Source organism: Carassius gibelio, chromosome A19 (genome assembly GCF_023724105.1).
Source record: "Carassius gibelio isolate Cgi1373 ecotype wild population from Czech Republic chromosome A19, carGib1.2-hapl.c, whole genome shotgun sequence".
Taxonomy (NCBI): Eukaryota; Metazoa; Chordata; class Actinopteri; order Cypriniformes; family Cyprinidae; genus Carassius; species Carassius gibelio.
Genome location: NC_068389.1, coordinates 6055374 through 6080639, shown reverse-complemented (window position 1 = coordinate 6080639; position 25266 = coordinate 6055374). Strand labels below are relative to the sequence as shown.

Here is a 25266-nt window from a genome sequence, read left to right as displayed (position 1 = left end):
AAAAAGTACACTTTGAAATACTGTCAAATTCAAACTAAAGCATGTGTAAAGTACTTGATTACAATCTCTGGTGTGTTATTCAGTATTACATTTAAAGTTAATATATATTTGAAAGGCAGTGAATTGCAGCGTCATCATTACAAATGTGTTAATTTCAATAGAAATGACATTACAGGATATTTTAGTTTACTATAAATGGTTGTACACTTCAACCATATGTCAAAGCCAAGATAATTCATTACGAAATTCCATATAAAAAACTTTACTTAAGTCCTCCTGAAGTGAGTTATTGTAATGCTGCTTTGGGTTTTTGTTTTCCAACGTGGAGAGGGTGAGGGAAAAGACTTAAAGCCTAAAGCATTCCCATTAAGTTTTCTGCTCTGCCCATCAGTCTTGAATCTGCACAAGATGGAAAGAATCAAGCTGTGGAAAAAAGGGGATCCAGTTAGAGAGTGGCTCTGGAGACATCCACATGTTACTGGCCAAAATCACTGAAAACTCACTCCTCCATTCCAGCTGAAATAAGACCAGGAATTCTGACATCATTACTCTTTTCTACTTATTTCCATTCATATAGTTTGAAGGGAGCTGAAGCCCAGTGTGCAATACTGAGGGAAATAGGCTGGATAGTGAGAAAGAGCAAACTTGAAACGCATTCTTGCTGAGAAGACCAGTTTAGATCAGAGTTAGATAGAGTTTCAAAGGTGTTTTATGGTACTTTGGTACTTTTCTAGCTGTTTTTATGTCTTTGAATGCCCAATTTGATGTTGATTTGAATTGAGAAGTTTTGAGTCAAGGCAACAGCTACACTGTTTTATAATGGGAATTTGTTTCAATAAATGGGAAAAGGAAGTAAGAAATTAAATTATGTAAATGGACAGCACTTTCCTGTTTGAGTATGGTTAGGGAAAACAATGACCTCATTAAGGTAAAAATGCCGCCTAATAATATCAGGAAAAGCAGAAATCAATAGTTTAACAATAGTTCAAGGTCTTCTCCTATTTTCTCCTTTTATTCCTTCCTTCCAACCTGGCTGAGGTACATTTGCCAAAAGCATTATTAGCCAACTATGGTCGCAGGTTCAGTAGTTACCAACATAGTTCAATGGTTCTGTGTTTCCCAAAACCATAGTTCAAATGGATATTCACAGCATTGCAAACTTACATGGTTGGAACTACAGCTCTCGACCTGTGGTTGGAAACATAGTTTCTTGTTAGTAAGGCTTGTGGATTTAAATAAATTGTGCTATTGGCCACAATAAACAAGCAGACATGCATTGCATTCCATTTCTTTCATTCTATTTGAATATATATGCTTCAGCTATATATTTTCACGTGTCAACAATCAGCAGTGTTTTTAAAGAGTGCATGTGCATAAATGCATAAGGGAACCTTATGAAGTATGATGTAAAAGAGAATCCACAATGAATCAAATATCAAAGAAAGCAAAATGACAGGGAACAAGAATATATATATATATTGTAGCTAGTCATTAACTGTCAGGGACCAATCAAGCTCAGTGCCATCCACCACACAGAGATCACTCTCTCCAGAGTACTAATCACTTGCACCTGTTCTATATCAACTGCTTCATCAACCAACACATAAAATTCCCTCAGTAACTCCAGTTGTTGTCAGGCCTCCAACAGGAACGGACCTTAACCAGTTGTATCCAGAGTCTCTGATTCCTCTGAGAAATCCTGACGTAACGTACTTATCTGAGTTTCACTAACCCTTGTGTTCCTGTTCTACTGTCTCCAGATCTGTTTCCTGATGTCCGCGATCCCGTGTGCTCCTGATTTCTCTACTGTCCCGTCTGAGTTGATTGCTACCATTCACATCTGAAAGAAGGAGATAAAGAGACTTGAGACTGGATTGTGGCTACATTCCTGAAGTTACTGGGCTTACCTGCTGTTAGTTCTGCACCGAGTGATCGTCCCAGCTTCAACTCTTTAATTCATGGAATACTCACCTTACACTCTATGCACTTAGAAGAAATAAAGTTGTGATTGAACTCACTTACCTCGATCTCCGTGCTTGTATCCTGACAGAAGGCTTGACCGTAGAAAAGGAGAATAAACTTCACGGCTATGAATCCTACACCGCCCGCCACCAGCGCTTCCACACTGGTTTGCTTCGCTAACCCCACGTCACGATTAGCGCCATTCTCCGGCCGGGCGGAGGACTGCAACGGTTTTCTGTTGCAGTGTTCACTGGCTCTTGAACAACAGACACAGCTATATCCAACTGAAAAATCTAAAGTTTCTTTCATTATCCAGGAGTTATCGGGCGCGGCATTAAGATGGGCTGAAACATTGTGGACACAGGAAACGACACTCACATCCTCAGTACAGGACTTTATAAATCACTTCAAAGAAGTTTTTGGACGTCCTGTAGAAGATTCAACGGTTATTGATAAACTGTTACAATAGAGAAGATGCAATTTGACACACATCGATTGTCTCAAGCTGAGCGGGTTCGACGTCGAGCATTAAAATTATGCCTATATTGTAGACGGGATGGTCATTTTCTACGTTCATGTCCTACGAGACCCCCCCCCCCCGATGCTTGTGAGTTCTGTTCTCACCTCCCGTTCAGTAACAGCTCCATTAACAATACCAGTGATCTTAAAGTCTATGAATTTCCATGTTTCTATAACAGCCATCGTGGACTCCGGTTCAGCAGGGGATTTCATTTCCGGAGACCTCTGCAAGAAGCTCCAGCTCCAGAAATCCAACACCTCCAAGCCATACTCAATCCATGCTGTAACGGGGGAAATCATCAATAAGGGGTATGTGACTTCTCAGATTAAGCCAATCATATTATGTGTTGAAGACACCCACCATGAATCCTTTGACCCGTTTGTTCTTGAAAATAGTCAGGCTGATATTATCCTTGGTCGCCCATGGCTCATACAACATCAACCTTCCATTGATTGGAAGTCTGGCAAGATACTGAAATGGGGTTGTCAATGCTCTTCGGCTGACATTAAATTCCCAGTCCCATTCAGTGCCGACCCACCAGAGTCGATTCCAGTGAGCTCGACATACATCGAAAGTCCCACAGAAAACCTGTCAGTGTCAATCCCGTCTTGTTACTCATCGTTCACTGACGTGTTCAATCCTGTAGCAGCCTCCAAGGTACCTCCACATCGAGCTTGGGACTGTGCCATTGAATTGATTCCAGGGGAATCCATCCCAAAGGGTCGAATTTACTCCTTGTCTATTCCCAAACAAGAAGCCATGCAAAGATACGTCAAAGAAGCCCTACAACAGGGTTATATCCGATCCTCCACATCACCTGCTGCCGCCAGTTTCTTCTTCGTCACTAAGAAAGATGGAGGTTTACGTCCATGTATAGATTACAGAGCACTGAATAAAATCACAGTCAAATTCAGCTATCCACTCCCGTTGGTCCCATCTGCTCTTGAACAACTCAGAGAGGCTAAGATTTTTACCAAGCTTGATCTAAGAAGTGCGTATAATCTCATTAGAATACGAGAAGGGGATGAGTGGAAGACAGCGTTCATCACCCCCGCAGGACACTACGAGTATCTTGTCATGCCATATGGACTTGTCATCGCCCCTTCAGTATTCCAAAGCTTTATGGATGAAGTATTCAGAGACTTCCTAAATCACTTTGTAATAGTCTATATTGATGACATCCTAATCTTCTCAAGAGATCCAACATCAACACCACGTCTCCCTAGTACTCCAACGACTCTGAGAATTCTCTTTGTTCCTTAAGGCAGAAAAGTGTACATTCCATCAAACTTCTGTTGAGTTTCTGGGGTATAATATCAGTGAAAGAGGAGTTGAGATGGAAGACTGTAAAACCAAAGCCATCACTTCCTGGCCCACTCCGCAATCTGTAAAGGAGTTACAACGATTCCTTGGGTTTGCCAATTTTTACCGGAGATTCATTAACCAGTATAGCATGCTAACCGCTCCTCTGACCTCTCTCCTAAAGGGAAAGCCCAAGACTCTTCTATGGAACTCTGAGGCGGAACACGCCTTTCAGTCTCTCAAAACAGTATTCACCTCAGCTCCCTTGCTTCGTCACCCGAATCCTGAAAGAGCATTCATTGTCGAAGTTGATGCTTCTACTACCGGGGTAGGAGGAGTCTTATCACAGTACTCAGACTCCTTATCCAAACCTATGCCCTGTGCATTCTTTTCAAGCAAGTTATCCCCCGCTGAGGTTCATTACGACATTGGGAACCGAGAACTTCTGGCAGTCAAGCTTGCTCTAGAAGAGTGGAGACATTTGTTAGAAGGGGCCAAACATCCATTCATAGTCCTCACTGATCACAAAAATCTCCAGTATTTAAAGGAAGCTAAAAAAATCAATTTACTTCAAGCCAGATGGGCCCTTTTCTTTTCCCGTTTCCATTTCCAGATTTCTTACCGTCCTGGGTCAAGGAACACCCGAGCAGATGCCTTATCACGTCTCCATGCCCCTGAAACATTCCATGAAGAACCTGAAACCATTCTGCCAGAGAAATTGTTTGTCAGTCCCATCCAGTGGGAACAGATGAACAACTAAATGAATTTAGTTCAACTAAATGAACAGCTCCTTGAAATTTCGCAACACCAACCTAGTCCTCCAGAGAAACCAGCTGGAAAAATCTACGTACCTGAAGAATTACGTACCTGTCTAATCTCCTCTGCTCATTCGTCAGTTGGTACAGGTCACCCAGGGATAAGTAAGACCTGTTCAGTTCTCCAAACTCGCTACTGGTGGCCAAACATGCTGCAAGATATCAAGATCTTTATCCAGGGTTGCATCCTCTGTGCTATGAATAAGAATCCACGTCACTTACCTGCTGGAAAACGTATGCCTCTACCTGTTCCTCATTGACCTTGGTCCCACCTCGGAGTTGATTTCGTAACAGATTTACCACCCTCCGAGGGCAATACTTGCATCCTTGTGACCATTGACCGCTTTTCTAAAACTTGCAAGCTCATCCCTCTGAAAGGCTTGCCTACAGCCTTTGTAACTGCAGAACTATTGATTGAGAATGTCTTTTGTAACTTTGGTATTCCTGAGGACATTGTGTCCGACAGAGGACCCCAATACATTTCCAAGGTGTGGCGAGCATTCTTTGCCTTAATGAATGTTACTGTGAGCTTAACCTCAGGTTATCAACCCCAGTCAAACGGTCAAGCAGAACGAAAAATCCAAGATGTCAGCCGGTTCCTTTGTATCTTTTGCCACTCAAATCAAAACCTCTGGAGTCGATACTTAATATGGGCAGAATATGCTAAAAATTTCCTTCAGCAGACATCCACAAAACTGACACCATTCCAATGTGTACTTGGTTATCAACCTCCATTGTTCCCTTGGTCAGGTGAACCATCTGAAATACCTGCAGTCAACACCTGGTTTCAAAACAGCGAAAGGGTATGGAACCAGGCACACCATCATCTCCAACAAGCCGTGAATCGACAACAATGCTTTGCAGATACCCATCGTCACAACGCTCCTGAATACCAACCAGGACATCTTGTTTGGCTTTCGACTCGAGACATTCGTTTAAGACTACCTTGTCGGAAACGAAGTCCAAAATACATCGGTCCATTTCCCATTATGAGACGAGTCAATCCAGTTACCTAACAACTTCGCCTTCCTGTTCAGTACCGCATCCACCCCACATTTCATGTCTCTCTCCTAAAACCCCATCACTCACCTGTACCTGTTCCCTCTGCAGATCTAACCCCTGAGGACAACCCCTCAATACCACCCATTGAAGCTGAACCCATCTACACTGTACGGGAAATATTGGACTCCCGACGTCGAGGTGGTAGACTCGAATACCTGGTAGATTGGGAGGATTACGGACCAGAAGAAAGGTGTTGGGTTCCTCGGAATGACATCCTTGATCCCAATTTGCTCACTGAATTTCATAATCAGCATCCTGAGGGACCTGCTCCACGACCTCGAGTTGTATCCAGAGTCTCTGATTCCTCTGAGAAATCCTGACGTAATGTACTTATCTGAGTTTCACTAACCCTTGTGTTCCTGTTCTACTGTCTCCAGATCTGGTTCCTGATGTCCGCGATCCCGTGTGCTCCTGATTTCTCTACGGTCCCGTCGGAGTCAATTGCTACCGTTCACATGGATTGTGGCTACATTCCTGAAGTTACTGGGCTTACCTGCTGTTAGTTCCGCACCGAGTGATCGTCCCAGCTTCAACTCTTTAATTCATGGAATACTCACCTTGCACTCTATGCACTTAGAAGAAATAAAGTTGTGTTTGAACTCACTTACCGATCGATCTCCGTGCTTGTATCCTGAAATTAATAGTATCTCAAACATCTAAATCAGTTAATTAGCATTAGTTACGATTTCAGCACTTGCGTATAATGTCATAAATTGCGTAACATCATTCCTATATTGTTGAACCAATGTGGTTCAAACTACGGAGGTGCCACTATGTTAATATGGTTTTGGGAAACAGTCATGACTAGTTTTTAAGTTTCTCCAGTGATGCATTATATAAAACAGAGGCAGCAAATGAGCCCTTCTGTGTTTGAGGCAGTAATAAAACCGACAGAAATCTAAGGCTACGTTCACTGTCAGTTTTTGGGATTGACAACGACATTTTATTTACAGGTATGAGTCTCCAAATGTATCGTTCAAACAGCAGCTTACAGTTGTGTTTAGAATATTGTCTGTATGAACAGTCCAATTGAGCCGCAAGTTCATCCATCAGATCTTCATTAGCCAACAGCTGCCTTTAAATTTGGGTGGAGAGAGGAATATTTGAGTCGTGTACAGAACACAAAACTGACAGGAGCGGCTCCCGTAGAAAACTGACTGGATCTAAAAATTTCTGATGTGTTTCCGTGTGGCAGTGTCTACCTTTCACAGTGTATAATGGGACAGATAACTAGTTTTCCAGTCCTGTTCCATTCACACAGTGCTTTTGTTTTCCGAGAATGCGGTTGTAAGACCTGAAATTTTACAGGTGTGAGTTACAGAATGCGGTTGTCACACCCGGAAATAACTGAACTGTGTGTGAACGTAACCGTGTTAAGGACTGACAACTGTATTCTGCTGCTGTGTGAACATGGCCTATGACATACAGAACATGGTACAACTATGATGAGGGAAGACCTTCTAACAACTATAATTTTTTTGTGGACAAGCAAATCTAGTGTTTTCAAATCCAATGTATGAAACTGTTGATGAGTATAAAACATCCACATCACATGATTCTATTATGTAGAACTGCCCTGAGTTTGTGAATTATGGTGATTTATTTCAACACTGCTGTTAAGGGTACAAGCTTTGGAAAATATTCACGGTGATGCAGGTGGACACCTGGCAGTCTCGTTGACCATAGACAACAATATTGGCAGCAAGTATTTAATGATTCTATGTAACTGTCCAGAGAAACACTTACCTTTTTCAATTACATGGAGATGGTTCTTTTGCCAGAGCTGAAACAGAAGTGGGGGAACTACAAACCTCTCTGAATGATGACGTAGCTACACTGATGAAGATGTTACTACACAACCTGTCAATAAACAAACATAGCGCATTGTGGTCCTAATTTACTCCATATTTAAACTTTTTTAGTGTGTTCATGCCATCACAAAACTGCTTTTTATATCTTAGCTAGAGCCACTGTGCAACACAACAAACACAAAAATAGGATATCTGTCAACTAAAAATATGTGCCGCTCAGCCAAGAGAGGTGTTGCGCAACGGTAAAATTTCCAAAAAGGGCTGAATGTTTGAAAACCCCTGTTCTAACCAGAACCCCTGTCCTTTATACTACTAAATAAAATATATGAGGGCTGTGTACCAGCTCTGTTCCAAAGCAAAAATACAACAACACTGCATATTACTTGGATGTTATTGTCATACATAACATCTTACCAGTGTACTCCAGGTGAGTCGTTTGGAAATCCTGCTCTGCCAAAGGAGAAAACTCTCTGGGTTCAATGTCACCTGCAAAACACAGAGAGAAAATCAGTCACACAGTATCAACCAATGGCTAAATACAATCTCAAAAAATGAATCTGCTATTAAGATACAGATCTGCCTTTATATAAACCACCAAAAAAGAACAAAAAACACATTTTCCATATTACCATGTAAACTAGTAAAGTCAAAACTATGAATTAACACAAAGACATCTGTGCAGCACAGAACTATATAAATTATTAAGAAACATGCATGAAAGATAAAATAAAGTGCGGGGCATGTTTCCACAATCCCGAATTCAGTTGTCTTTCACAATTTTATGTGGCAGAACAGTCAGGTACACATAAAATTGTCAAAATACCTGTCTTACTAAGTACTCATGTAAACACAGTTGGTAATGACTTAAGAAGGGTGTATCAGTATATTGGATCAGTGCATGAAGTCTTAAATTGACAGTAACCTATAGGCTATTAGGGCTGCAACTAACAATTATTTTGATAATTGATTAATCTAACAATTAGGAGAGTAATTAATTGACAAATTTTCTATTATTTAACTGATTAATCAGTTGGCTTTGATCAATTATTATTATGAGTTATACATATTCTATACAGTACATTTTCATATACATACAGAGCTGCTTTATAGTAGAAAATCAAATTGTAATTCTAACTGAAATCTAATTTAACACTGTTATTTTTTTTAATACTGTAAAGCTGCTTACTTTAAAGCAGTCTATTACATATTGTGTTAAGTATAATTAAACATGACATGCCGTGACATACCGTTACTGAGGTGCCGACTGCAGAGCAATTATTTTGTTTGTAGTTTTGTAAATCACTGTACTGGTATGGTTTGGTTTGCACTTCTCGTAAGAGTGTCTTCTTTTATTGGACTGCAGTCAGGAGAGCTGAATTATAGTCTTGTGCTACTGTGCCACACTGGACAAACCACATTATCACAGGCCCTTACATTAGGTCATATGAGATCAAAGTACTATTGGACAACAAACATTTGACAACAATTATTATTTTTATTTTGGACTAATCTTTTCAGTCCTTCTATCTATGGCTTTGATCTTAATAGAAAATAATGAAAATCTCTCACTGCTCGACTGAATAACATTTTATTGCTTTAATTAGACACTGTGTATATTTAATTAATACAATGAAAACTATGCAGTGTTTAATGTTTACATTTCATAATTCAGTTTCTTACTTGAATGCTTCTGTGAAATAAAAAACGTAAAATTGAAAAACGTAAAGCATTGTTTACTTAATTTGTATCTTTCTTATATTATATTTTTTGTGTTGTTTGTAATTAATATCTTTCACTTCACTGAGAGACTGATATGCACCTTTGAAGTACTAATATACACCCTTTATGGGTAAATAAGCTACAAAGGAGTACCTTTTCAAAATGTACCGCCCCAGTGACAGCTTTCATACCTTTATTATTTTCTGAGTGTTCATTTATCGTGTATGCTTGACAGTTTAAAATTAGCATCATTCTCTTTTCCAAGACAATGAAGAACACAAATTCAGTAAAATGTGTCAGACATTTTTACTGGTAATGTATGTCACACCAGTGTAGGATTTTAAAGCATATGTGTGTTTGTTTAAGCATGTGAGAGAGTATGTGTGTGTGCCATGTGTTCACAATAAATGAGAGTCATTCATTTCCCTGTGAGCATCCTGAGGGGCACCTGACAGGGGTTAAAAATAACGACCACGTCTGGGGTGGGTCTAGTCACCCTCCTTGTCCATAAACCCACAGACATACACTAAAACATGAAGATATGTACACACACAAACAGCCTTAAACCTGAGGCTATGATGGACTTCCCAGCCTGTAACAAGAAAACCATAGACTGGGCCACTACTTCAAATAGAAGTGCGCTCTGAAAAAAGTCAAGTACAGAAACACACGCAGGGAACCCTTCACTTCAAATACATATCTATAGCCACAAAGTACCTTGTGGTGAGGCTTTTCTGGAAGATCTGTTATTAACTGTAAAAACAACACTGTTTACACAGTATCTAACACTGCCAATATTTGTCAAATAGTAATAAAGTCTCGGAAAAGGTGGGCTCAGCATTTTATTGTCACTGCTGTTAAAATGCTGTCACAGCACAGGATCACACTTTTGGAGCACGGCAGATTAAACCAAGATGGATCAAACCACCTGCATCGAACCAGAGAGTGCTGAAGAAAATGCATGACATATGAGTCACCTTACTTCCAGTAAAGAGTCTCACTAAGCACCCTAACAGTCTAATTCCTGACTTACCACTCCATATTACTGATACTTGTGATGCTTACTGGAAAAGCCCTGATTGTTTTACCAAAGGATGCTCAGGATTTTAAAGACAATTTTTTTTTTTTTTTACAAATTCTATAGCAAATTGCTTATTCAATGTTTTGCAACACATTCAATGTGAAAAAGCATGTTCAGTTTTATCCAAAACAGATCAATGCACATCTGGCAAAGTTTTATTACGTTGGCTGTTGTCTGGAAATGAAATATCTGGTGAGTGGTGCCATAAGATTGATGCTCTATTGTACCACATGCACTTAAACATAAATGTAACTAACAAGGTTGACAAAAGCAAACATGAAATAAAAAAATAATAATAATTTGCTGAAGTAACCATGACATTCTAGCTTGATTCCAGAAGTCTTTGACCTCTTCTATTAAGTGCAATGCTGTACCAGGTGTGCTTTCGAGCAAGTTTAGCAGAAAAGTAATACACACATAGCTGGTTATGTAATGTGAATGTTAAAATGTATTAGATTATGAAAATAAGTCTTTAGTAATCTGCCCATAATCATAATTTGCAAAAAAAAAAAAAAAAAAAAAAAAAAAAAGTACAGGGAAATTTTTTTCCAAAAATGAAGGTAAAGAATGTTTTTTACAATGAGCCTATGCAACTAGTGTCCAGCAGTTCAAATTGAAACAAAGCATCTAGGAATCTATTCTCTGAAAAAAAAAAAAAAAAAACCTTCATTGTTTTTTGAGAGCAAAAAAAACTGTGAGGGAGTAGAGGGTTATATTATGAAAGGGACTATGGTTCCACCCCATGAGAGCAGCCCAGGCAAGCAGATTAGTTCTGATAGCAAGGTGATGTCATGCGGAGAGGGACAAGACATATGTTCTCTCATTTCACCCACACTGAATCAAGAGACAAGCTATGGCACACTTCCAAATCCCTGCTGCCCTGAAATTTATAGCATTCATAGTATGAGAGATAGACAGATTACGGTGGGTGATGGGAATTCGAAATGTGCGGTTAAGTACAGTCATGAATACTATAATTGATTTATGTTAATAAAAAAATTAAGTAACACAATAGGAAAAGTGTTAGTGTGCTTCCTTTGCATTTCCTTCTGTCTAACTTGCTGTCCTGTCCACAGCAGAGAGAAAGTCAAAGGAAAAGGGAAGGCAAGGCAAGTTTATTTATGTAGCAAATTTCGTGCACAATTGTAATTCAAAGTGCTTTACATAAAAGAAATTAAAATAATAATGAAGAAAAATAATAAAAAAAAACAAGCAATTTAAAAGCTTTGAAAATTCTTTTTTTTTAATTACTTCTTTCAAATGATTTTAAAACATTTAAAAATATACAATGATTTGACATAAAATACAGTGAATACATAAAACACAGTGCAATCAGTTCGGACATCGCACAGTGCTCATTCAATAAATGCACAGCTAAACAGACGAGTTTTGAGTCTAGATTTACATATTGTCAGGTCAAGCACTTGTCAGCTTTGCTCCAGGTTCCAAACATGATGTGTTTCAGCACCGTGGACAGGGGAAAAGACGAGGGTATTTTGAATGAGGACCTCAGATCCTTTTGATTCCTCAGATCCTCAGATCCTCAGGTTATGAATGTAACCATGGTTCCCTGAGTAGAGAACGAGACACTTCGTCCTGTAGGGGTCGATATGAGGATACCTCATCGTGACCCGTGTCTGAAGCATACATTGAAAAAAACACCAACGAGTTGGCCAGCAACAGCCCCTGACATCACTACCGGTGTGACTATGGATTAATAGGCACCAGGAGAATACGTCATACACTTCTTTGTCTGAAGCTGGCATCCGAAGCCGGGAGCTAGAGGATGCAGTGTCTCGTTCCCTACTCAGGAAACCATGGTTACATTCTTAACCTGAGACGTTCCCTTTCAAGGGAACTTTGAACTGCGTCCTCTAGGGGTCACTGTGGGGAACAGTATACCCATGCTGCCATGCTGAGGGGAGTGCAGGCCAGAATCATGGCGAACGCTTTCCATGGGAGTTGCCCCTGGGACGTTTAGAGAGCTGTCCGTGACATTACCCCTTATGGCCAAAGGCCTAGGCTGCATACCCAACGTATTTGTTAGGGCCTCGGCCAGGGGGTAGAGCTGATGGCATGGAATCAAGAAAGATTTCTATAAAGGGATACGGCTAAGAAACTAGCATTTTATTCTAAGTTTTGTCTGTCACACGGGGGCTACTGCTTGCTCTTGCATAAGCTTGTTGAAGGAGCTGTTTCAACAGATCCCTAGTAGCAAAACCCTGTTTAGATAGATTTCCAAGGATACTTAGAGCACTAGTGTGCAAATTTACCACAGTGTGAATTTTAGAAAGTGCGCGAAGTGTTCAACGTGCACACTCACCACCATGTGGTTTTGAGAAAGTACACAGAGCTTAGCGTGTGTACCTAAAGATTCCTAAGCATTGCATAGTCTCTGAACTGCACAGGAGAGGCAAGTTCAAATTTACAAACCTCTGGCGAGGGAAGCATCACCTGAGGCAGCATATACAAGAAGACTTCTGTAACTGCCACCTTCACTTCCCACTTGATGCGTCAGCAACCAAGCGGCCAGGAAGCCCCTCAGGGTGACCTGGCCAGACTTGCATGAAATTCCTTGCAGTGCAGTGCCGGGCATGATGATCAAGAAGGCTCCCGCAGAAACCTGTGATCTGGCCCCCTGATAACGGAAACATGAGCCCAGAATCAGGGCTATCATACCAGCTGGACATTATGCAGACTACTGTTTAGTAAACACTGTAATTGGGCACTGCAAAGAAACTCACAGAAGATTAGTACACACATAACCACCAGCAATTTAACACATATACATATACGTATATAAACATATATACACGTATATAAGTAAATACAGAATGGATCATACTGACCCACCCTGGTTCTTGCGCTGGAGCAAGAAGTTCCTACCTAACCTCGATCAGGTGGAGAGCTAGTGGTTACAGGGGAATTAGGAAGGGGAGGATAAGGGCAGATGTAAAAAGTAGATACTAAGTATCGCTCTGATTCGGACGAGAACTCTCATGCCTCGTCTCGAGCACATGCCTTAGGTCTTGCCTACCTCCCTGTGACCCACGATTATTTTTACCCTTACCCACAGACAGGGAGAAGCGTGAGTCATGACACCAGCCTTCTGTGCCTGTCTCTGATCCATGGATTGAGACGGACCAGGACCCCTATGTTGTTCACCCTCAGACCTGGACCTCCGTGGAATGAAGGATCTGAAAGCAGCAGAGCGCGCCTTCACCTCCCTGAACTTCTCGATCAATGTCTCAACGGAGATAACAAAAAGTTCGGAATGCGAAACCTGAACATCGAGAAGAAAGCCTTTTCTTTCTTCCCAATGTCTGCCAGGTTCACCCACAGATGTTTCTCCATTACCACCATGGCTGCCATAGTCCTGCCCATGGCGGAGGCGGGCTGCTTGGTAGCATGGACAGAGGGATCTGTGGTGCGGTGCAGCTCGGCTACCTGATCAGGAGATAAGGCCTTGCCTTTATCCAAGTCTTTTAGCAGATCAGTCTGATATGATTGAATGTACAATATGATATGATATGATGTCGGCACAACTCTTATGCCGAAACCGATGGACGAGAGAAGAAAACGGCCTCTTACATTCCTTTTTTATCTCTGCATGGAGATCAGGCAGAAATGGAAGGCTCACCTGAGCTGGAGGGCTGCAGTCAGAAAGATAACGTTCGTCGAGGCGGCCTCACAGCGTCACCTTGTTAGCACACTACCAGTCCAACTTTGCTGTGGCGCGATCCATAACCTACAACAGCTCTACATACGCAGGGCAGGAGGATTGAAAAGGCTCAGCCTCAGCTTCTTCGCCATCCTCAAACATCTCCTGCTTTTCCTGAGTAAAAACCCAGCAGAGCTCTAACCTCAGTATCAGAAAGTGTTAAGATTTAACACCATCCTCCTGAGGCTCTCTCTCACGTCCGCCACCGACAAGAGGGAAAGGGAAAGTCCCTCTCTAAACTCATCAGCCAGATCCACCGGTGATCCCCACGAGCTCATTTTCCTCCGTGCCTCAGCAACGGCGGGTCCTGAACTGCGGGAAGCAGAGGGCTGCCCTTTTTTTGTTTTTGTTTTTCTCGGAAAGAAAGACGAATGAGAGCAGGGCTTTTTCACTGAAGAAACGCTAAAACTGCATGAAGATTGCCTCCTCAATGACATTGCGTGCATGCTCTTAACCCAAAGAAATTACGCAAAGATTGTGTTTCATTGGGTGTCAAATAATGCTGACACGGATGCACACATCATCTAAACGCTTGCTAGTAGTCGCCATGATAGACAGAGAAAGATCGCTCTTACCAGTTCTTTCAGATGCACGCTTCAAACAGAACAGTGAAGACGAAAAAGAGAATGACGTGTTCTCCCAGCTCCTATTTGTCCATAGTCGTAGTGAAGTCATGGGCTGTCGCCTGCCAACTCGTTGGTGTTTTTTTTTTCAATGTATGCTTCAGACACAGGTCACGATGAGGTGTTCCCCAGAGCAACCCCTAGAGGATGCAGTTTGAACTTCCCTTGAAAGGGAACCACCGGCTCATTGTTTTATACTTATATAATCTACATAGGCTGCTGAGAAAGGCCTGAGAAAAAAATCCTATACTTTGTGCTAAAAAAATTCTTATACTTTGTGTTAACATTTTACACAAGGCTGCCTCACAAATGAGAGTCCGTTCAGCACTGGAGTTGTGCAAAGATTGCTTCTGAAAGAGGGATCGACACCAATGCTTTGTGTGCAAACGTCCAGACTCCAGACAAAGTAAGCATCACGCATCATTTTTTTTTTTCAAAAGAGATTCTTGCCTCTCTGTAAGGCTATTGTTGATAAATATACCATCATCTCTGCCTGTTTTCACTAATGCTGCCTTCATCTGCTACCAGAATGATTGTGAATAGGAATGCGGTACAGTAGTTAAAAATTGTGTTTGGAAGCAATGTGTGACTTAAGTAACACAGTCACGTATCACTGGTATGCCACAAGCATGAGCTCTTGAAGCACCACAGACTTCTGAGAAGGGAGCAGGGTTGCCAGGTCAACAAAGCCCTCCCGCGGACATGAAAAACAGCCCGCTGTGAAAGTGTTAAAGTAGCCCAAATCCACGGACTTGGCAACACTGTAAGGGAGGCTGGAGCACCAGCTCATTCTCATTTAAAGGGGACATAGACTTGGCTCATACCCTAAAAGTGGCATTTTTTTTATTTTGAGATAAAACTTTGCATAGACACTCTGGGGACATCATAGAACAATTTAAACTATTGTATCAATGCATTCTATGGCACCTTTAAGGCAAAGGTAGGAAGAAGAAGAGAAACCCTGATAATTCAACAGTGAGATATAGAAATAAAACACTTTGTAGATACATTTCTAATCAAGTCTAACAGATACATTTCTTCTTGAGATACAGTGGAACAGAATATTGTAAACCTGTAGAACTTGAAAAGTGCACTACCGTCTTGTCCCAAACTGTGGCCTATGGTCTTCCTCAGAGTTTATATTTTGGTGACGTAATGCCACACAGACTGTAGTAGAAGCCCAATGTGGAATCAGAATCAATGTTGGCTCAACAAATATTGCATCAAGGGCTCCAAAAACTGGCTCCAGGATTTGCGTCTCTGCTGCCCCCACCACTTTTTGAGTACCCATGTGATGATACAGCACAGACATTTTGAGGGGCAAAAACACTGGGGATGGGACAGTTATTGCTCAGCCAATTTTGTATTTTAAGGTGATTTTTTTGGTACTAAATATTTACTAAGTATTTACTCTTAATTTATGCACCATGGTGAAACCACTACATGGCTTTATAGCACTTTATTAAATAAATAAACAGGGCTGTGTAATCCCTAGTTGTTGGGAACATTGTTTTCAAATATAATTACTTACTTGCATTAAATTATGTTATTGGATATATACAGTGTTTAGACTTTGAAAGGCTACATTTTATAAAAGTTGTCATATAAACACAAATGAAACCCAAGATAAGAAAAAAACTGATCAAAACTCATAATATAATAAACACACAGAAACCGAAATGAGAGTCAAGGTACCAGAAAACTTGAAGAAATTATGACAGATATCCATTACTATTGTTCAGTAGAATGTACTTATCACAGTAATTAAATAAACAATTGAAAATTTTAATTTATGCATTTAGCAGATGCTTTTATCCAAAGTGACTTACAGTGCATTAAAGGTGTAGTAGGGAACTTTTGTAAAAAAATATTTTTTACATATTTATTAAACCTGTCATTATGTCCTGACAGTAGAATATGAGACAGATAATCTGTGAAAAAATCAAGCTCCTCTGGCTCCTCCAAGTGGTCCTATTGCCATTTGCAGTTACGGACCGCTCCCGGTAAAAAACAACCAATCAGAGCTGCGGTCCGTAACTTTGTTTGTGTTCAAAATGTAGAAAAAATTATATAATAAGAGAGTACACCATGAATCCATTTTCCAAACCGTGTTTTTAGCTTGTCCTGAATCACTAGGGTGCACCTATAATAAGTGTTTATATTCAGACTATTTTAGATTGCTTCGGGGGTACCGCGGCGGAGTAACCCAGTACCTTTGTGATTCTTCATAGACATAAACAGAGAGAAGTAGTTCCGGCTACGATGTTCTTCCACAAGACGCAAGCAGTTCTGTTTATTAACCGCTAGAGCGTCAAAAGTTACCTACCGCAGCTTTAAGGCAGTAATAATGATAATTAAAATAATAATAACAATGATTTAAACACAGAAACATAAAAATGACTACAACCCACCAGTTCGGACAAAAAATAAAAAAATAAATAGATAAATATATTGAAACAAAATATAATAGATATATTTTACTATTACACAATATAATGTATTTCTCAAAGTAAAGTAAATTCTTGAAAATAATTAAAATAAAACAAAAAAATCTACTGAATTGTTACTTTTATAAATTGATTTGATTATTGGTGGTAAAATTGTTTTTGGCATTAAAATAGTTTTATTTTCTATGTTTTCCTTTAAAATAACCTACTATAAGCCTATCTAAAATTCCAGGCATGCACAGAAATCATCATAATGTAATATACTGCGGAACCACAAGAATATAAAAAAATATAGTGATGCAGATTTTTTTATCAAATGTGTTTATTAACTTGCAAACTGCAAATTGTAAGACGAGAAAATGTAGTGGCTGCTATGAGGGGTGGCTATCTAAAAATTTGAATACAAAATTTAAATTATTAAAAAATAATAATATATATGTGTGTGTGTGTGTGTGTGTGTGTGTGTTTTTAAACAGCTTTCAAAAGTAATGGCTTAACTGCAAGGTGCAATGACCTTGATTACTCTTTCAGTTAGCCATCAGAACTAACCTTCATTTAATTTTTTTGACAGCTGACCATACTGGCCTACTGGTGACTAACCTCACAAATCTTTGCTTTCATGATTTCATTTGATTTATTATACCTTTATTTAACCAGGAGGTCCCATTGAGATTCAGAATCTCTTTTACAAGAGAGACCTGGCCAAGGTAGCAGCCAAATCACAACAAATGCATACATAACAAACACTAAAGTACATTTTAACAATAAAAGAAGTACAAAATATTAAAAATAAAAATATAAAACACAATGAGACTCTTAAGAAAAACAAGAACATGTCTCCATCACAACACTCTTTATAGTAGTTTTAAATTCATTTAAGGACATAAGGGTTTCTAACTTTAGCTCTTTTTGTAGATTATTCCACCCCCAAGGTGCTAGATAAGAAAAGGCAGTTTTTCCCAATTCGGTTTTAACTCGTGGCACATTAAAAAGCAACCACTTTGAGGAGCGTAGCTGATAGGTACCAGAGCAAACAGAAAGGAGGTTACAGAGGTACAATGGAAATTTGCCAAGTATAGCTTTATAAATAAAGATATACCAGTGCTGTTGTCTACGAATTTTAAGTGATGTCCAACCAACTAAATCATAAAGAATGCAGTGATGGGTTAAAGGTTGACAAGGCAGTTGGTTATTGTTTTCTTGTGCTCTGCATTGGAAAGGGGTTGGACTCCAATCTAAGTCCCAGTTCTTCAGAGGAGTCACCTGACTGACAGCTACTGAAAGTGCCTACATGTGAATGAGCCAAGAATATCAATATACTGTAGAATTCGCTGGGATTTGCTGTTGGCTGTACACTAAAATCTTGAAACAATGGACAGCCTGTACTGTTTCTATAATTTAGTCTTGAAATTATACATGTGCACTGCTATGACTTGAGGTGTAGCTGCAGGGAACTTTACAGTACAGAGCAATCAACGAAACAAAGGATGAAAGTGTCAGTACTTCAGCACCAATCTGATGCTAAAATCACTGTTTGAACGCAAAAAAACCCCCAAAAAAACATTTGTTTTACTTTGTTATTTAAAAATATTTATTTTTTTTTTTTTATGATTGAATTCATTATTAGCTTTTCATTAAATGAATGAACTGAATTTAATAAAAATAATAAAATTGATTTAACAAAATAATGCTTTGATGGAAATTTGCTTGAAAATGTTATTATGATGGAGTAATTATTTTATATTTATTTTGACTTTGCATTCAAAGTGTGCTAAATTATTAATACATAGTTCAGTAAATATTTGAAGGCTAAAATTCTATTGTTTTAATTTGTTCATATTTACACTACATCTTTACCTTAAAAATGATGTCTGTTTAACAGGGTATTTGTTTTCCTAAAATGGGTGCCAAGAATAGTGAAATTTTACTGGTATCAGTGTTAACTGCTGACATTTTGGTATCGTGGTAACCCTGAATTCAACACATTTGGCCAACTGAGATTTACTGCAGTCTCCTCAAATTCAAAATTTAGCCGGAGTCCATAACAAAGCTAGCGCTTCATCATGGTGCACAGCACCAAATATGAGTCATATTGTCATCACTCTCGTTCACTTATCAAACAGCTCAAGCACTAAAGCAGATTTGGCCCTCGCTTGGCTCTTGTCTGGATAGAATGGGTTTAATTCCTTCTGAACTGTGCCTGGATCAGGTATCAAGAAATCAAACTCCGAACTGGCTCTGATGACACACCTTCAGAGTGCCATTTGGGCTCCGGCCTATCAGTTTCACAATCAAGGCTTTATTCCTCTGGACTATGACGGCTGAGACTTTAAGTATGATTACAGAGGGATTGTCTTAAATAACCTCAGAGAGAAAAGGCACTGTGAGCTAAATCTTATGCTGGCAGAACACATTTAGCAAGAGGAGAGGTTTACGAGAGTTACGGGAAGGACAGTTAAGCATCAGGTTTGAGTTTAAGGGAATAATTGGGATTATTTAAGGTAACCATTAAGTGCTATAAGAAGTATCTTTATATTTGGTTACATAAGCAGATACCATTCGCTTTACACACAATTTAAGGCTGTCATTAAGAAACCAGTTTCGTTTCCACATTGTCCTCTGTTACTTTAATGCTGCAGTTTAAAGTTGACATTTATACACTTCTGGCATGACTTAATTGGCATTTTGCATGTTGATTTGAGCTAAGAACCACAGGCCAACTGCACAAAAGGAAGCAGCTCAGTGCTGTAGACAGAAAGTAGGCTGTGTGAGGCAGTGATGGAGTACTCGAGTCCTGGACTCGGACTCGAGTCCGACTCGAGTCACTATTCTTTGGACTCGAGTCCGACTCGAGACTCCATTCTCTGGACTCGTGACTCGACTTGGACTCGTGGACTGATGACTCGTACTTGGACTCGGACTCGGATTTGAGCATTCATCACGTTGTTTTTGACAAAAAATATTATAAAAAAATGTTTCGTGCCCAAGACCGGCCGGGATCAGACACTGCTACCGCTCGCTCTCTTTGCTTGACAACACACTCACTGACGTCACTCACTTTACTTTAAACGCGCTCTCTCTTTCTCTCTCTCTCTCAGACACACACACAAACACACACACAATCATTGTAATATGCACGTTTCTTTTTTTCGCCTAGTGTATTTCTGTAATACAGTCAAGGCCGTAACTTTGGGTCTACCATTGGGGGGGTTAAACTCGCGGCATATGAATAATTTTCTTGTGTAAAAGGTAACATGCTAATTTACACTACAGATTATTTAAAATATGATACTATCTTTCTTGCTGGCAAATGAAATTAATAAAGAAAACGAACAAAAGTATTCATTCTGAATATTTCATATTATTTTAATCTGAATGATGTTATGATATTAAGGGGGTTATATTAGTTGGATCTGATTTTTTGGGGGGTCATGACCCCCGTAACCCCCCTGCAAATTACGCGCATGAATACAGTGTTAAAGGATTAGTTCACACAAAAAATGAAAATTTCCTAATCATTTACTCCTCCCAATGCCATCCAGTATATCTATGCCGTATTTTCTTAAATTAAGTTTTTTAAGGAAAACATTTAATGATGTTTTCTTCATATAATGGACTTCAATGCCTACCAACCCAGTTGGTTGCTACTGTTTCCTCAAAAAAAAAAAAAAAAAAAAAAATTCCAATAAGGGACTCGAGACTCGACTCGGACTCGATCTCTGGTAATGGTGACTCGACTTGGACTCGACTCGGACTCTTCTTTGGTGACTCGGACTTGGACTTGGACTCGAACACTGAGACTCGAGACTCGACTTGGACTCGACAGTTGGTGACTCGACTACAACACTGGTGTGAGGTAAGATCCTGGTCAATCTTGAGCAACATTGCCCTTATGCGCTCTTGGGATGGCTCTTAGAAAAAGAAGTGAGATAAATATGGGCACAGGCTTTCCTTAGAGCCACTGGGGAGATTCCTAGAGAAGTTATGGCCCATCCAATGCAGAGCAACCTGAAAAATCAGACTGCCTTATCAGTATGTCAGCATGCCAGGCCATCGGAAACACAAGGAAAGGAGCCTCTGAGGGCCCTGCAGGGAAGAACTGATTCCATCAAAGCACATGCTGGTGGCTCCGTCGGGTGTACTGCCTTTGATTAATAACTGGAATTTATTGGATGAGCCATGAATGATTATTAATATTTCCATTATTATTATATGCAATTAATTGCTCATATTATAGATGAATACATGAATAATTGAGCAAAGAATTTTATTTGTAGTGACACAAATTTACTTTAAAAGGAATCACTCAAAATTTAAAATCCTGTCACCTTCAACTTTTGGAACACAATTTCAAACATTTAAAAAAAAAAAAATATATATATATATATATATATATATATATATATTTTTTTTTTTTTTTTTTTTTTTTTTTTTTTTTTTTCTTCTTTCTGCACAATGAAAGTCAGTGGGGTTAATGGTATTTTAGACCCCACTAACTTTTATTATAAGCAGAAATGATAAAACATCCTTTAAAAAAAGTCCTACAGCTTTGGAACAACAAGGGTAAATTATGACATTTTTGCATTAACTACCCTTTCAAGTGCTTATGATAAAGATGTACAGCATATTTCAAAGGGGTCATATGATGTTGCTAGAAAAAAAATATATATATTGCATTATTGTTTCTCGTATATGTCACACCTTTCTGAAACGTTTAGAATTTAACAAGTGTGCTCTGATTGGCCAGCTTTCCAGTGCGGAAATGCTACGCGCCTTACCAGGTTCAGGAAACTTGTCCTTTCTTTGCGTGAACATTTGGACGGTGTTATGCAAATCTTCCCACATTGTGACGTAGACATGTGGGGGCGTGTTTAAACGAGATGTTTTAGGAGGGTGTGATTGACTCTTAACTTTTATAAAGAATATCTCTTTTGGTTTGAGGCTTTAGTCTTTGGAACTTTATGGATCTTCTCTATGCACCAACAGCTTTTAACACTCCAAAGACAAAGGAAAACATGAAACCGCATCATATGACACCTTTAAAAAGAGTCCTTATTATGGAAATCATTTATTTTAAAAGAGTTTTTATATCAGGGCTGCATGTTCAATCGAATGTGATTGTCATGTGTATCTTGTCAGTAAAGCCGGTTCTGTGATTAGGAGTAAATCTCAATCACGTGCTTACAGATGAAGCAGCATTTACTACACAGAGCCGTAGTTCACTAACAAGCTACGCAAAATTGTGTTCATAATCGCAGACGATTTAATGTTGCAATAATAAAATAAATCATTCTGCGATTATGACAGTTGTTTTCATAGCTTGTCAGTGAACTTATGACTCTGTGCAGTAAATGCTGCTTTATCTGAAAGCTTGTGACAATACCACATTTAATACCATGTTTTTACTCCAAACTCACTTCATAACGTCAGCTGAGTGTTTGAAATAAATCCTTCTGTGAGATGATGTGGCTTCTTACACAGAATAAGGCACACAACATATTTCATAGTCTTATATGTAGTGATAAAGGCTATGTCGATTAGCCTTAGATAAACCATATATACATAAACCATAAAGTCCAACAGCCGCTGTGCAACTGGCTGTTGGACTTTCTGACGGGAAGACCTCAGGCAGTAAGGGTCGGCAGCAACACATCCAGCACCATCACACTGAACACTGGGGCCCCCCAAGGATGTGTGCTGAGCCCCCTCCTCTTCACTCTGCTGACCCATGACTGCACACCGTCACACAGCTCCAACCTCTTCATTAAGTTTGCAGATGACACGACGGTGGTGGGTCTCATTAGCAACAAAGATGAGACAAACTACAGGAGTGAGGTGAGCCGTCTGGCTGGGTGGTGCAGTGACAACAATCTCTCTCTGAATGTGGAGAAGACGAAGGAGATTGTTGTAGACTTCAGGAGAGCACACACTCAGCACGTTCCTCTGACCATCAACGGTGCGACTGTGGAGAGAGTGAGCAGCACCAACTTCCTGGGTGTGCACATCACAGAGGACCTCTCCTGGACTGAAAACACAGCAGCACTGGCCAAGAAATCACAACAGCGTCTCTACTTCCTCCGCAAACTGAGGAGAGCCAGAGCCCCACCCCCCATCATGTACACATTCTACAGAGGCACCATCGAGAGCATCCTGACGAGCTGCATCACTGTGTGGTATGGCGCCTGCAACGCGTCCTGCCGAAAGACTCTACAACGCATAGTGAGAGCAGCTGAGAAGATCATTGGTGTCTCTCTACCCTCCCTCCAGGACATTTATGGAACACGTCTCACCCGCAAAGCCCTCTGCATCACAGGTGATCCCACCCACCCATCACACCGCTTCTTCAGCCTGCTGCCATCAGGGAGGAGACTGCGGAATCTCCAGGCCAGGACCAGCAGACTGAAGGACAGCTTCATCCACCAGGCTGTCAGGAAGCTGAACTCCCTCCCGAACCTGCCCCCCCTCCCCTCTTCTTCCCCAGGCACCACTGAACTATGAACCCCCCCCCCCCCCCCCACTAATTATATGATGACATGCACGAGTCACTTGTGCAGCATTGGTCTGCTCACTCACCACTCACTACCTCATTCGGCATGGAACTACCTCATCAGTCAGTTAAATAACTGCTCTTGGTCACTTGTCACTTGTCACTTTAATCAGACTTAAGATATTTTTAATAAGTGATTTTTTTGCACTAAAAAATCTTTTAACTGCACTGTTGTTCACTTCATTGATTTGCACTATATCTGTCATTTACCTTGCGCTGCTTTATTTAACTTTATTTTTAACTTTTATTTTTATTATATGTCTTTTTTTAATAATTCCCTTATTGTATAATTGTATCTACATTTTATATTTGATCTAGTTATTTTTTTTTTTTTAGGCTTTAATGTTAATGTTATCTGTATGCACCGGGGTCTGAGAGTAACGCAATTTCGATTCTCTGTATGTATGTACTGTACATGTGGAAATTGACAATAAAGCAGACTTGAACTTGAACTTGATATAGCCGTAGACGTGTGTTTATTAGTCATGTTGCAGTAATGAAAGCAGTTCAATCTTCTGTTTATTCAGCAACCGCTATAGGGATTTCCTGATTTCTTCTGCAGGCTGTATTAAGAGTTTTTAGCGCGAAAGCGCCCTCTGGCCATCGGATGGAGATTTACAGCTGATCACAGAATCGTGCTTCCATGACAATCACAGCTTCTGCCTTATAGCGATCTTATTTCAATTAATCTTGCAGTCCTAATTTATATGTTAGAATTTACTTGTGTGAACAAAATGTAATGTTTTCATGTTAATTGAAAACATATTATAGTTTAAATGTATTAATTTTAAAAATAATGAGCTAAACTGTAGTGTTTTTGACCCACTTAACTAATACTTAAGTATATCTTTGTGTTTTTATAATTACCTCTACTGTCTTTGAACTATGGTTAAAATGTACTGCTCGTAATCTAAAATATACTTTAAAGTCATCTTTAATAATAATAATAATAATAATAATAATAATAACTAAACAATTCATGATACTATGACTGGTCCAGTACATGGTATTACACTATGGTAGTATGACACTTCACCTGTTACATGCCTTGGTCACTTAGACATTTGTCTGACATAATTAAATAACTTACAATGTGCTGTTGATTAACCAGTGGTACAGATCTTTTTTTCTAGGCTCCTTTGAGCTTTGACATCACAGATCAGTGAAGGGTTTCGTGGCATGCATCAGCCATGGCTGCAAAGTTATTTATGGCAGAAAAAATGATCTTACATTTTAGCCCCTAAAAATGCAAGCCCTGAAAATACAAGACATTATTTTATATTTTACAAAGACTTTTGTCATTATTTTTCTTGTGTAGTTATTAATTAAATGACATTTTATTAGTACACAATATGCATCTGATTTACATCACAAGTATATCTCTTTTTAAACATATAACACAAAAAGCTGAACAGTTCTAACCGTAGTGCCAGACAGCATTTCCAAAAGTTATGTGTTATGATACTCTAGCACACAGCATGGAAATGTCAGCTTATAACTGGGTCAAAAGCAGTATGATATCAGAAACACTGGAGTATTTTTCCTGAACCGCTCTCTGCCTGACAGCAAAGACATCTAGGTTTCTGTAGGATGGGTAATACCAGTTTTACAGTAGGCATAAAATCTAAACCAATGTTTTCATTTTTCAAAAATCTC

The 25266-nt window shown here is 39.6% G+C and overlaps 1 protein-coding gene across 1 annotated transcript in view; it reads right to left on the bottom strand.

The window, feature by feature from the left end:
* The window catches only part of LOC127934927 (transcription factor HIVEP3-like), a 33062-nt gene extending 25109 nt beyond the window's left edge, over positions 1 to 7953 (bottom strand). The window contains exon 1 of the mRNA XM_052532487.1: positions 7887 to 7953. The gene's annotated coding sequence lies outside the window, so the exon portion shown is untranslated. The remainder of the gene's footprint in view (positions 1 to 7886) is intronic.
* Between the last annotated feature and the right edge of the window lie 17313 nt (positions 7954 to 25266).